The following is a 12,789-nucleotide window of genomic DNA, read 5'->3' as shown; positions in this document are numbered from 1 at the left end:
AACAATAATAAATTATAAAAGCATATAGGTTTTTCTTAAGCTCTACAAACCTAGTCTTTTAAAATAGGCAATCTTCAGAACAAGCTGGAACGGCAATTGAATCATTAACAATGCATTTAGGTACTGATCGGTGAACAAGGGTAATATCCTCACCCATCTACTATCCAAGACCAGCCACTTTTGACCTTCAGCTCAGGGCAAAGAGGGATGGTTGAAGGGACAAATTTAACTTAGGACTGGAGTTTGTATAGCTTGGAAAAATCACGAATCTTAAAACAATTTGTATTTCACCTTTCAGTCAGCAAGACATTAATTTTTAAGATATACAAACCCTCATTCTTTACATAAGAGACTCATCCTTAGGAGGATGTTAGTCCCCTTTCCAACTGGCTGAAAACTTTTACCAGACACACCAGCGGTCGATTGCCCGTGCACTATTGGTAAGAGAGCGTAAGAACACTTCCGTGACAATGTCTAAGGTAAAATATAAGCAAAAGGTATGCAATTATAACACACTGTGAGTTACTCAGACACACCATATTCCCACTCTCACAGTGTGAGGACAACACTAATATGAAATATATAGAACAGCTACGAGCTACAAGGAGCTTACCTACATTCAAAATGAGTCTAATGGACAGGGTAATGGATGATGTGCCCCAAGAGAGGGAAAGATGAAGAAAAAAGGTGTCATTCTTTACATTCATCCCAGACTAAAACTATAGTCTCGGCCTCAATTCACTGCTAATAGCCCTGTGAGATTAAGGTGGCTAAAACACTTGCTGAGCAGTTACAGCAGGCCCTAGCATAAACATAATTAGGGACTTGAGAGTCACATCCTACAGGTAATGGTCTGTGAAGGTGAATTGAAGCTTCTAAACATGACAAATTCGTAGATAATTTGTATTTTTCCTAACTATGAGGCCCAGGTCTTCGGAAGCGAGGCTGCATCCTTCCTTTCACAAACCTTCTCAGTAAAGGAGGCCCGAATGCTGGAAGCCTCCTTAGGACGCTGTTGCTTCCTTAGATTTTGCAGAAGCTTCTATATATGCTTGCTTCTTATGACAAGAAGCGAAGGAAGGCACAGTGTAAACCAATTCAATCGGTAAAAGACTGATTCTCGACAAAATAAATCTCCCTTGGAGACATCGATCGCTTATGGGTCCTGGGATGGAAAGTGTCATGAGGCAGTGTTACTTGCCTCTTATGCCTGCGTCTCTTCTGATCAAATTTTATTGGGACTACGCCCAATTCCTCCAAAGAAGGCTCAATCCCCAATGTCTTTGGTTTGACCATTTGCGCTTTTGTTTCTCAGTATTGCTGCCAAGTTGCAGCCTTGAATCCAAGGGAGCAAGCGAAGAGTCTGGATCAACACAATCTCTTCCTCCAGAAAAGTAGTGGGAAGTTTTCATTAGGTCTAAAAACCAAGTCGCCTCATGTAAAGCAGACATGGTGGCAGAAGCAGCTTCAAAATTTGTTGCAAGAGGAGTAAGCCATGGGGGGTAAAACTGGGAGAGTTCGTAAGTGGCGAGTAGTTGTGCTCTCAACCAAGACAGGTGAGTGGATCGGACATCGCAACTGGCACGCATGCTAGACTCAAAGATGCAGTTGGACTAGTATCAACAAGTCTTAAACTATCCAGAGTCTCGGTTTCTGGACCAGAACCCTTCAGATACCAAAGGAAGTGCCTTTTGAGATAAACTGAAGGTTCTAGCCATGCCTTTAGTTTCAACATCAATGTAGACAATCACCTTGGCCTTTGGGAACTCCTGCATAATACCTTGTATTTCTTTCTAGAACACTGCAGTTGCATTCTTCAGTCCAAACATAAAACATTTGAACTGCCAGGGTCCAATAGCAGTAGAGGCAACTGTGTCCTCTTTTAATGTCCTCCGCTAACAGTAACTAGTAGGATACTCGACTCCTTGGAGTCCCAATACAAAATCTGCCACGTTTGGCATTGGGAACCTATGAGAGACCATCCCCTTATTCAGTTTACTGTAGCCCATACACAACTGTACAGTATACAGTACAGTACTGTGCTGTTGTCCTTCTTGCCGACTGGAAAAATGGGTAAAGACCAAGGAGAGATTTTGGGTTTAATAATACCCTCTTCATACCACTCCTTACACTGTTCCTCAATGGCATCAGAAATAGGTTTTGCAAACTGTGGGACTCTCTGATAAATGAGTGTCTTGTCATACAGGTGAATGCATACTGGTGTGCTTTCACACTCTCCCACATCATTGTCACCAGTACTGATGACTGGAAGAAGACAGCAAAGCATCTGATCCTTCTGAGAAGAATCCAGTTCATCTGAGACAAAGGATGTGTCTACATGGTTTAGATGTCAGAATGAACTCCTGTGCTATCAGGCAGGATAGAGGAGTATCTACCACAGCCATGGTAGATACATCCCCCAAAAGATCACATCTCCTTCCAGTAAACCCTTGGCTATAACTGAGGCCTTGCCATCTTTCAGATCTAGGATCTTGGTACCGCTGTAGCTTTCCTTGACAGACTAGGAGCTTTGATGTCACTATCATAATACATCTTCCCCCAACAGTTGGACGGACATGCAGGGCACCTAAAAGAGGTGACACACCCCTCAGGAAAATCTACAGTAACAGGGACAAGTGCAGTCTCCATACCAGCAATCCCAATTGAATCGGCCGCATGGACGTCAAGCACGTAAAGCACTTGCTGGCTACAGACTCCATATATTGGCACAGAATACTCCCAAAGAGGCTCTCTGGGAGTACTACCAATGCTCAGCCGATTCCAGGCTTCGTCAACTATCACCCCATTTGCCCTCAGGAACTGATAAATCAGCAGCACGTGCTCAAGCCATAGTCCCTGACAGCTCTACATGGAACAAACTCGAGGCAAATGTCATTCCATGCAGTGTGAGGGGTCAGTAGTATAGCACCTAGGGTCTTAGGTCCTGTTTGCATAGTGTCGGGCACTATCTGCAACTGGTATTCCTGTATCATACTTAATAACAAGAGGTTGACCTCAGCTCTGGAGTCAATGAGAGCACCCAACGCTCCGGATGGAATCTCGACAAGGTCACTGAAACAACCATGAGACAGGAGTCAACAGCGCCAGGTTACTTTACAAAGGGTTTTCAATACGGCCTCAGTTTATGCTTGGAGACAGAGGGGGAAGCTCTAGTTGGTGAACAGCTGAGCTTAGAAAGTTCCTGAGGTAGGAGATCAAGCAGGCTTTTTCAGCCTATGAGGTGTCCGACACTTCCTACCTGAAAATGAAGGATTCTTACTCTCTTCCAAGTGGCAGCTAGGCTCTTCAAGCCTGTCAATTGCCCTGCTTCAGGAATGGTCTTCATTCTTGCCAGTCTTCATATAGCCTCACTTCATCAACCTCTCGCAAATTAAAATCACTCCTCTCTAATCCTCTTGCTATACAGTATTTTGTAGCCATCTCATTTTGGTCTTCCTATAGGTCTCCTTCATTATAGTCTTTACTCCAAAAACCTTCTAGGATAGCGTTCCTCGTCCATTCTCTCGCTATGTTCAAATCATCTAAGTTGTCCTCTCTCTACAACCTCCAATATACCTTCCACTGCCAGCTGTCTTCCTAATAATCTGTATTACGTAGACTATCCAGTCTTGTTGCACCTTTTATAAGTCTCAAAATGATATTTTCATAATAAAATGATATTTTAATTATAAAATAAATTTTTGAATATACTTACCCGGTGAATATATAATAGCTGCTGCTCAGCGGCTCGACAGAAAACACACTCAAAAACTCGCGAGCGATCGCTATGAAGGTTGCGGGTGTGCCCACCAGCGCCAACTATCGGCCAGATACCACTCTTGCATGTAAACAAACCCTTCAATTCTTCTCGTCCCGCTGCGTCTCTATTGGGGAGGAAGGGAGGGCCTTTAATTTATATATTCACCGGGTAAGTATATTCAAAAATTTATTTTATAATTAAAATATCATTTTTAAATATTTAACTTAGCCGGTGAATATATAATAGCTGATTCACATCCAAGGCGGTGGGTAGAGACCAGAGTTAATTAAGTTTACAGCGTATAAGCTAAGAGTTTTTGACAGTTATCAATATAACAAAACCAAAATATATAGGTACCTGGTAAGGAAGTTGACTTAACGATTACTCTGCCTTGTAAGTCTGTCTTCCTCACGAAGCCCAGCGATCCTCTTAGGATGCTGAAAGACTCCCAGGAGCTGAAGTATAAAGGGTTGCAACCCATACTAATAGGACCTCATCAAACCCCTAATCTGGGCGCTCTCAAGAAATGACTTTGACCACCCGCCAAATCAACCAGGATGCGAAAGGCTTCTTAGCCTTCCGTACAACCCATAAAAAACAATATTAAAAACATTTCAAGAGACAGATTAAAAAGGATATTGGAATTATGGAAGTGTAGTGGTAGAACCCTCACCCACTACTGCACTCGCTGCTACGAATGGACCCAGTGTGTAGCAGTCCTCGTAAAGAGTCTGGACATCTTTCAAGTAAAATGACGCGAACACTGACTTGCTTCTCCAAAAAGTCGCGCCCATGATACTTTGCAGAGATCTATTTTGCTTGAAGGCCACGGAGGTTGCTATAGCCCTAATTTCGTGCGTCTTAACCTTAAGCAAAGATTGGTCTTCCTCACTCAAGTGGGAATGAGCTTCTCGTATTAAAAATCTGATAAAATATGACAAAGCATTCTTTGACATAGGTAAGGATGGTTTCTTAACCGAACACCATAACGCTTCAGATTTACCTCGTAATGGCTTAGTACGAGCTAAATAGAACTTAAGAGCTCTAATGGGACATAACACTCTTTCCAGTTCGTTGCCTACGATCTCTGATAAGCAAGGAATATCAAAAGATTTAGGCCAAGGACGAGAAGGCAGTTCATTCTTGGCCAGGAAACCAAGTTGAAGAGAACAAGTGGCTTTTTCTGTAGAAAAGCCGATGTTCTTACTGAAGGCATGAAGTTCACTGACTCTTTTAGCCGAGGCCAAGCACACCAGGAAAAGAGTCTTAAGAGTGAGATCCTTCAGGGAGGCTGAATGTAATGGCTCAAACCTGTCTGACATGAGGAACCTTAGGACCACGTCTAAGTTCCATCCAGGAGTAGCCAAACGACGTTCCTTAGAGGTTTCAAAAGACTTAAGGAGATCTTGTAAATCTTTATTGTTGGAAAGATCTAAGCCTCTATGCCGGAAGACCGAAGCCAACATGCTCCTGTAGCCCTTGATCGTGGAAGCTGAAAGGGAGCGAACTTTTCTCAGGTGTAAGAGAAAATCAGCGATTTGGGCTACAGAGGTACTGGACGAGGATACAGATGCTCATTTGCACCAGTCTCGGAAGACTTCCCACTTCGACTGGTATACTCTAATGGTAGAAGCTCTCCTCGCTCTTGCAATCGCACTGGCTGCCTCCTTCGAAAAGCCTCTAGCTCTAGAGAGTCTTTCGATAGTCTGAAGGCAGTCAGACGAAGAGCGGGGAGGCTTTGGTGTATATTCTTTACGTGGGGCTGACGTAACAGGTCTACTCTTAGAGGAAGACTTCTTGGAAAGTCTACCAGCCATCGAAGTACCTCGGTGAACCATTCTCTCGCGGGCCAGAGGGGAGCAACTAACGTCAACTTTGTCCCTTCGTGAGAGGCGAACTTCTGCAGTACCTTGTTGACAATCTTGAATGGTGGGAAGGCATATAGGTCCAGATGAGACCAATCTAGAAGAAATGCGTCTATGTGTATTGCTGCTGGGTCTGGGACTGGAGAGCAATAGATTGGAAGTCTCTTGGTCATCGAGGTTGCAAAGAGGTCTATGGTGGGTTGACCCCAAGTCGCCCAAAGACTCTTGCACACGTCCTTGTGGAGGGTCCATTCCGTAGGAATTACCTGACCCCTCCGACTGAGGCAGTCTGCTAAGACGTTAAAGTCGCCCTGGATAAACCTCGTTAACAGGGAGATGCCTCGATCTCTTGACCAAATGAGCAGGTCCCTTACGATCTCGTACAGCGTCAGGGAGTGGGTGCCTCCATGCTTGGAAATGTATGCCAAGGCTGTGGTATTGTCGGAGTTGATCTCTACCACCTTGTTTCGAAGGAGACTCTCGAAGTTCATCAAGGCCAGGTGGACTGCCAAAAGCTCCTTGCCGTTGATGTGCATGCTCCTCTGACTTGAGGTCCACAGACCTGAGCATTCCCGACCGTCCAGGGTCGCACCCCAACCCAAATCCGACGCGTCCGAGAATAGTACGTGGTTTGGGTTCTGAACTGCTAGGGAAAGTCCCTCTCTCAGACTGATATTGTCGTTCCACCAATTCAGGCATGCCTTTACTGGTTCGGAGATCGGGATTGAGACCGTCTCTAACGTCTTGTCCTTTTTCCAGTGAAAAGCTAGATGGAACTGGAGAGGTCGAAGGTGTAGCCTTCCTAGCGAGACAAACTGCTCCAGGGATGATAGAGTTCCTACTAGACTCATCCAATTCCTGACTGAGCAACGTTCTCTCTTCAACATCAGTTGGACTTTGAGCAGGGCTTGCTCTATTCGGGGGGCAGACGGAAAAGCCCGAAAAACTGGACTGCGAATATCCATCCCTAAATACAGTATAGTTTGGGATGGAATCAGCTGGGACTTTTCCAGGTTGACCAAAAGTTCCAATTCCTTGGTCAGATCCAATGTCCAATGAAGATCCTGCAGACAGCGATGACTGGACGAGGCTCTGAGAAGCCAGTCGTCCAAGTATAGGGAGGCTCGGATTCCCGATAAATGGAGGAATTTTGCAACATTCCTCATAAGCCTCGTAAACACGAGAGGAGCAGGACTTAGGCCAAAGCACAGGGCCCGAAACTGGTAAACCACATTGTTGAAAACAAACCTCAGAAAAGGTTGGGAATCTGAGTGTATGGGGATGTGGAAGTATGCGTCTCTTAGGTCGAGAGAGACCATCCAGTCTCCCTTTCTGACCGCTGCTAAGACTGATTTCGTGGTCTCCATGGTGAACTTTGTCTTCGTAACAAAGACGTTTAGTGCACTGACGTCTAGCACCGGTCTCCAACCTCCTGTCTTCTTCGGTACTAGGAAGAGACGGTTGTAAAACCCCGGTGATTGAAGGTCCGAGACTTTCACCACCGCTCCCTTCTCTAGCAAAAGAGACACTTCTAGTTTCAGGGCTTGTCTCTTTGATTCCTCTCGGTACCTGGGAGAGAGGTCGATGGGGGAAGTCGCTAGAGGAGGTTTGTGTACAAATGGAATTTTGTACCCCTCTCTGAGCAACCTCACAGATTGTTGGTCTGCGCCCCTCTTCTCCCAGGCTTGCCAGAAGTTCTTGAGTCTGGCACCTACTGCTGTCTGAGGCTGCGGGCAGTCAGACTCTGCCACGTGAGGACTTGGCTCCTCTCTTCTTTCCTCTCTTTCCCTCGGCACGAGTACTTCCCCTGCTGGGAGCTCTGCCACGAAAGGGCGGAATAAATCTGGACGCCGGAGTGTCTATCCTAGGTCTTGCAGAAAAGGATGTCGAAGGAGTCCCTTTGCGAGCAGAGGACGCAACCAAGTCATGGGTGTCCTTCTGCACGAGTGACAAAGCTATGTCCTTAACCAAATGTTCCGGGAACAAAAACTTAGATAAGGGAGCAAAGAGCAGTTCAGATCTTTGACAGGGAGTAACTCCTGCCGACAGAAAAGAGCAAAGGGACTCTCGCTTCTTAAGGACTCCCGACGTAAAAGAGGAGGAGAGCTCATTGGAACCATCGCGGATGGCTTTATCCATGCAGGACATAATAAGTACGGAGACATCTCTATCAGCCGATGAGATTTTCCTACTTAAGGCTCCCAAACACCAGTCAAGGAAGTTGAAAACTTCAAAGGCTCTATAAATGCCTTTCAGCAGATGGTCAAGGTCCGAGGAGGACCAACTAATCTTCGAGCGTCTCATGGCTAGGCGGCGGGGAGAGTCTACAAGGCTTGAGAAGTCGCCCTGGGCAGAGGCAGGGACTCCCAAGCCGAGAACTTCTCCCGTGGCATACCAGACGCTCGATCTAGACGAGAGTTTAGATGGAGGGAAGGCAAAGGCCGTCTTCCCCAAACTCCTCTTGGTTTCCAACCAGTCGCCTAAAAGCCGTAAAGCTCTCTTGGAAGAGCGAGAGAGCACAAGTTTTGTAAAGGCTGGCATGTCAGCAGGTACGCCTAGAACAAACTCAGACGGCGGCGAACGAGGAGCAACAGAGACGAAGTGATCGGGAAACAACTCCTTAAAAATTAACATGACTTTCTTAAAGTCCATTGATGGAGGAACTGTTCTGGGTTCATCTACATCTGAAGGATGATCCTCAGGCTGAGGGTCAGCAACGTCCTCATCTGAAGGATCCTCATCTGACAACTGCTGAGAAACAAGCAAAGGGGTTGGCAATGCTTGACACGCAGCGTCCACACGCACTGGTGCATTAGTAGCGGACCAGGACGCAACGTCATGTAACTGCTTGACAGTCTGTGAACTGTCAACAACAACAGGTGCGTGAGGACGCACGGCGTCCACTCGAGACTGTTTTGACTGCCTAGTCTGAGCAGTCAAAACAACTCTAGACTGCGGTGGTTGACGCTCTGCGTCAAAACAAGTCAACTCCGATGGTTGGCGAACGTCCTGAACGTCAACAGGAGCATTAGTAAGTGGCCTAACGTCCAAATGCGGCTGAAAATCCACACGAGACCGCATCGAGTGATTCTAAATAACGTGACTGACGTGACTTGGCTACGCCAACGTCAACAGGACGCACAAAGGTTCGTTTGGGCGGCTGAAGGCCAGGATCTCGATGAGATTAACGGCTAGGCTCAACGGGAACCTTATCGGCAGAATAGTCTTCCATAAGGGAGGCGAGCTTAGTCTGCATGTCAGGCAGTATAACCCATTTAGGGTCCACGGGAATGGGTGCGGTAAACGACGGGGTTAACGTCTGAGACGGCACAACCTTGCCTTGCTTAGGCGGCGAGCAGTCATCCGATGACTGCAATGGTTCAGAACTGTCCCAATGACTACATCCAGGACGCTGGACCTGTCCTGAAGGGACCGACTTTCGCTTAAGGGGCCTAGAAACCTTGCTCCACGGTTTCTTGTGCGAAAAGCCTTCGGAAGACGAGGAGAAAATGGGCTCTCTCGTCTTATGGTAGGGGCGATCTTGGTGAGATACGCCTGATACCATAGAGGGAACGTCTGTTCGCTGATCAAGGCCTCTCGAACCCATAAGTCGTACGACATTACTTCTCCCCTGGGCTTGGGAGCTTGCAAGAGGTCTCGGACTAGGTGAACGACAGGCACGAACAGACGAACCCTCGGTCGCAACACTGTTCACAACACTTTGCGCACTAATCACTTTCCCACTATTTTCCGCTGTGGCACTCTGACACTTAAGCTCTTTCACGTCAGCCATGAGTTGATTACGATCAGTTGCTAACGCTTCAACTCTTTCCCCCAAGGCATGAATAGCACGTAACATGTCTTGCATAGATGGTTCCTGAGTGCCAGAAGGGGGGTTAGGTACAACCACTACAGGGGAAGGATTAGGTTCAGGGGCATGTGGAGAGGAAAAATCTACTGACCTAGAGGAACTCCTCCTTACCCTATCTCTCTCTAGCCTACGTGCATACTTATCGTATTCGAGCCAATCGAATTCCGAAAGGCCCACACATTCCTCACACCGATCTCCCAATTGACAGGTTTTACCCCGACAATTGGAACACACAGTATGTGGGTCGAGAGATGCCTTTGGAAGACGCCTATTACAGTCCCTAGCATTACACTTACGAAATCTAGGTACTTGTGAAGGGTCAGCCATTTTGAATTAGTCAAAGAAAGTCCAAAAAAACAATCCAAGTCATCAACAATTAAATCTGTTCAATAAAGAGTTCAAGAGTTTAAGTTGAGGAAAAACACCTGCACTGCGAAAGCTCAAACCAAAATGAAGTACTTCACCAAATATGTTGAGAAAACTCCAGGTTATACAGCGAGTATTGATACGTCTTGTCGTCAAGGTCGACAGAGAAGAATTGAAGGGTTTGTTTACATGCAAGAGTGGTATCTGGCCGATAGTTGGCGCTGGTGGGCACACCCGCAACCTTCATAGCGATCGCTCGCGAGTTTTTGAGTGTGTTTTCTGTCGAGCCGCTGAGCAGCAGCTATTATATATTCACCGGCTAAGTTAAATATTTAAAAATTAATTTTTGAATATACTTACCCTCTGGTTATATAATGGCTAAAGTCCCTGACGCCTCGGCAGGAAATTCAAAATCTCTTGCGCAGCTTAGCGCAGATATGCCAGGTGTACCCCAGCGCCCTCGCGGTACAACAGGTAGAACTATACTCAACCAATTCAGATTTTCCATGGCCCATGGTCTCTAGAGGGGAGGAGGGTGGGTCTAAAACTTATAAAACCAGCGGGTAAGTATATTCAAAAATTTATTTTATTATGAAAATATCATTTTTAAATATAAAACTTACCCGCTGGTTATATAATGGCTGATTGATATATATAACAGTTCCAAGAGAAGAACAGGGGTACTAGGAATTTAGGGAAATGTAGTGGAGAATGTTTCACCTACTACTGCACTCGTTGTTGCAAGTGATCCCAAAACGTCTTCATAAAGAGACTGGACACGGTAAAAGTAATGCAAGGCGAATACAGGATTACCCCTTCACAAGGCTGTATACGCGATGCTTTGCAGAGAACAGTTAAGTTTAAAAGTTACAGAAGTTTCTACAGCTCTAACTTCGTGAGTCTTTACTCTTTCAACATCTTATGATCTGTCACCCAACCGTGTGGAAGAACCTTTGTAATCAAAGTCTATACGAGATGATAGAATGTTTTAGACATGGATAGCGCAGGCTTCTTGACCGTGCACCTAAGAGTTACGAATAGACTCTTAACTTCTTTGTTCTTGTCCCAATAAAACTTCATCGTTTTAATCGGGCAAAAAACTCTTCTCAGTCCATCACAAACCAAATTCGAGTGAATAGTGATCCCGAAAGATTTAGGCTATGGATGAGAAAGATGTTTATTAATGACCAAGAATCCAGGTTGCAAGGTACCTATGGCTTAACCAATGTGAAGTCCGTGTTCTTGCTAAAGGAGTGAACTTCACTGACTCTCAACTATGGTAGACTTACTCAGAAAGTCTCCAAAGTTAGGCCTTAAAAAGAACCCAAGTGTAAAGGGTCGGATCTGTCACTACCGCGAAGCTCCAGAAACGAACCCTAAATTTCAGGCTGGCGCATCTTGCTAATGCCTCCAAGTCCTCCCAAATGATCTGAGAAGATCTATAAAGTCTCTATTTGATAGATCCAATCTTCTGCGTCTGAAGACAGATGCCCACATATGTACTCCTGTACCCTTTGATGGTCGAGGAGGAAAGAAAATGTGTTTTCTTCTAAGGTCTAAGAAAAAATAGGCCACTTGTGTTAGAGTTACCTAATGAAGCTCTACACCACTCCATAAAATGCTCTAATTGGGTTGGAAAACCTTGAGGCAAATGTCCTTTGTACAAGCGAAAGCCTCAGCTGTCTCCTTCGAACAACCCTCTAGATCATTTTCCGAAATACTGGAGGCAGCTAGACCTAAAGCTTGATGGTTTAACATAAAATGTTCGTGATCCTGACACGGGGAAAAGGACTAAAGACATGCTTCCAGCATGGTCCCAGCATGAGTCCAGAATGGTTCCAGCATGCACCCAGCATGGTCCCAGCATGAGTCCAGAATGGTTCCAGCATGCTGCCTACACTCAACATGTCGTGAGAGAGAATCGGGATCTAGAACCGCCTCCCAAAACTCGTCCATATCGGTCGCAAGAAACCGATATTAAAGCTAGGCTTGTTGAAAAGAAGCATCAACAACGTGAACCTCATGCTGTGAGGTTGAGACCCAATTCGTGTGTAATCAGCGAGTGTTCAACAAACTTAAAGCCAAAGCTTGACACGAGGGAGCGTTAGCTGCGAGGCCAGAGAGACGCGAAGGAGAGACAATAGTCTGTTTATACTGCTGTGAGAAAAAAGACTTGACTGTATGCGTCTAGCATGCAACCATAATGTCGCATGAGCTTGCATTGCCGTAAGGTGTCAGCGTGCTGTATGCGTTCACCTTGTCGTGTGGATACAGCGCTGTGTGTGCCCCGCTTGTTGTAAATCTACAGCGTGCTGCGTGGAGGCGACAGCATCGCGTCCGGTCATTGACGGAAAGACGGAACTGATTGCCGAGAGTTGTCCACGTGTAGGATGCGTCCGCATGAGTGATAGTCACTCGTCACGCAGACCGCAAACATGGGACAACTTGTTGAAAGGATCAACTTTGACTGTCAGCGTCCAACATACGACCAGACTGGCGTCTGCGTCTGTGACTGCGTGAGGGAGAGACCAGAGCTTGCGTCTGTGTCTGCGTGACGTCTGCCGTAAGAGAGAGACCAGACTGCTACAAGCACCCGCTCTAACGCTTCTCGTAACACGAGCATATCTCTGCGAGGAAGCATTACTAAGCATAGGAGAACTATGCCTGTTGACACTAATCGGAAAACCATTTCTTTGATCTATGGTAGTCCTTAGACTCTTTAGGAGAAAATTTTCTCCCCCCAAGAATCGTATACGCTAAACACAGAAGAAATAGACCTCTTTTAGCTCAGACCAAATCTACACTCGCGGGGGTAGCGAGTGCGCCAACTCAAGCATGGGCGAAGGCCGGGAGAGAACATCAACCGCAGTCCTGAGAGCGACCTGGGAGAGTCCCTATGACATTTCAAGCACGCCTTGTGCGCGAAC

General features: G+C 46.1%; 1 protein-coding gene across 9 annotated transcripts in view; it reads right to left on the bottom strand.

Annotated features, from left to right (window-relative positions):
- LOC137653925 (phosphatidylinositol 3,4,5-trisphosphate 3-phosphatase and dual-specificity protein phosphatase PTEN-like) overlaps window positions 1–12,789 on the bottom strand; it is a 487,265-nt gene that overhangs the window by 443,494 nt on the left and 30,982 nt on the right. The gene's annotated exons all lie outside the window — the stretch shown is intronic.

The sequence above is a fragment of the Palaemon carinicauda genome, chromosome 1, assembly GCF_036898095.1.
Source record: "Palaemon carinicauda isolate YSFRI2023 chromosome 1, ASM3689809v2, whole genome shotgun sequence".
Classification (NCBI taxonomy): domain Eukaryota; kingdom Metazoa; phylum Arthropoda; class Malacostraca; order Decapoda; family Palaemonidae; genus Palaemon; species Palaemon carinicauda.
Note: the sequence above shows the minus strand (reverse complement) of the source record. Positions and strands in the feature narration are given on the sequence as shown.